This window comes from Chrysochloris asiatica, unplaced genomic scaffold (assembly GCF_000296735.1).
Source record: "Chrysochloris asiatica unplaced genomic scaffold, ChrAsi1.0 scaffold00006, whole genome shotgun sequence".
NCBI lineage: Eukaryota > Metazoa > Chordata > Mammalia > Afrosoricida > Chrysochloridae > Chrysochloris > Chrysochloris asiatica.
This window is the reverse complement of record NW_006408524.1, coordinates 3,869,599-3,871,770: the sequence shown is the minus strand read 5'-3', so window position 1 is coordinate 3,871,770 and position 2,172 is coordinate 3,869,599. Positions and strand designations below refer to the sequence as shown.

Below are 2,172 nucleotides of genomic sequence, written 5' to 3'. Positions count from 1 at the left end.
AATGCCTCTTAGTCCATTACAGATTCCTTATGAGCACAATTAAGTGTTCATTCAGGAGTGGTGGTTGATTATAATAGATGTAGCTAAGTCAATTTACATTTTTGTTAATGGTTGACCCCCAGAGTAATACAGATTCAAACCCTGCAGCCATTTGGCTTCTTGTTTTGAATTTGTTTGGCACCCCTCGGGGAACTCCAATACTGTCTATGTAAACATGGAGATGGAAAGAGCCATGTGGGCATTAGCTGCATTCACTGCAGGTGGGAGGCAGGGTGCTATGGCTTCCTGACATATCCTCCACGCATTGACTGGCAGACTGACTGACTGACTGACCGACAGACAACCTGATGGGATGTCTTGCTCCCACAGGCCTCTGCCTGTGGCCCGTCCTCAGCTGCCGAGCCCAAGTCAGATGGTATCCTATCAGTGACTTTTAAGATTTTCTTCCTTTTTGCAGGACTTATGGTCAAACTTCCTGTGGGGCTGTATTTTTCCTGCAAATTACTCCTTTTCCAAAGCCTCATGTTAATGTCCCTGGAAGACAGCACCTTTTACTGGACCTTTGTAGTGGTGATGGGGGAGGGGAGGGTCCATGTGGTGCTGGCCAGTTTCATGTTCATAGTATGGAAGGAAGGCTTGACCCAGTGGCGGGAAAACCAAAACCAGTAGCACAGTTTCTCCTTGAAGCTGCATGCCTCAGGAGTGGAGAGGCTCAAAGGGGCGTCCACGTCTTTTGCTTTTCTTGATCATATTTTTAAAAAGCCATTTTTCATTAAAGACAGGGAAGGGAGACTGGGGACAGGACATCGGTATTTAGTGCAGCTGAGACGTCAGCAAAAATTGGGGAGAGGGGAGCGACCACTTTTTGTTGGGGACTTAATGTTTGGGACTGAGGATCGTGTGTGTCAGCTGTAAATACAGGAAGCTCATCACCCTAGTCCCACTGTCTTTAGAAGGAGTAGACTTGCCTCTTTTCCTACCAAACGCCGTGTCGTGACGTCATTTGTCTGGCTCACCTGGCCGCATTGATGCTACTCACAGAGATGTGGATATGCTGTTACTGCTTTCTAACTCTGCCTACTGCGTGGCCTATTATGATGATGAAGTTGATAAAGTAAACCAATACCAATGACTAAGTCTAGAAGAACTGGAAAAAATAGAAATAGGTCCTGAACCCCAGTCTTTTTGGGAAACCAAAGTTCTCCTGCATGTGACTGTACTACAGATGTAGAGACACCAGTGGCTACTTGCACACGCTGAGAGCTGTGGTGCGCGGCCCCGATGAGGACTGCAAAGATACCCTTCAGTGCATTGCCGAGATGCTGCAGATCACCAAGCAAGCCATGGGACTGGATGTCTCTATAGTTGAGAAAAAACTTGAAAGGAAGAGCAGTAAACCTCAGAAGATATCATTGGTATCAGATCTCAAAACCAAGGCTCTTTGGCCCAAGAAAAGATTTTTTTTAATGAGCAAATTTTCATCTCTCCATCAAAAAGTAAAACACACAAAATCCAATGTAAATATTGGCAATCTATGAAAACTAGGAAATTATACAAAACCTGAAATGAAAGTTAACTTTCTGAAATCAAACTTAAATGTAAATCTTTGGAAACCAGATAGTAGTGTTGAAACCATGGAACCACAGGCAGGATGGAGAGTAAAGACCAGGTGGAATCTGACTGGGAGACGTCTTCAGATAATGACTTGTATCACTCCAGTGAATTCCTTACCAATTCCAAGTCTGCTGAAGACAGGCAGCTAGCTAGCTCTTTAGAGAACATAGGGCCGATGGACTATGTCCTCCCTACTTGTAGTATTGCTGCTTCAGTGCCTTGGCTGGACAGTCGATCCCGGTCTGGAAGCAGCACTGATGTTAGTATTCCCGTTCCTTCTGAGATTACTGCCTCACATGGAAGTGGCTTGGAAAGGACCTTTGAAGAAGAATGCCCCTCTGCTGACCACATACACATATCAACTGCCTTTGCCAAGCCTGTGGATATTTACTTCCATAGATTTGTGCAGGATGCACAAAACAAAATGATCTCCCCCTTTGGGCCCCAGGTCTGTTTCTCAGCAGGCTAGCCAGGAGGGTAATCAAGTGACCAATCAAATTTCTAATGAAGACACCAGTCAGAAGCACTTTCTCACCCTTTTCAGCTAGATATGTCTTT

General features: G+C 45.2%; 1 pseudogene; it reads left to right on the top strand.

Moving 5' to 3' along the window:
• The first annotated feature begins 1,012 nt into the window (after positions 1-1,012).
• Positions 1,013-2,162, top strand: LOC102817686 (annotated as a pseudogene).
• Positions 2,163-2,172: the final 10 nt, after the last annotated feature.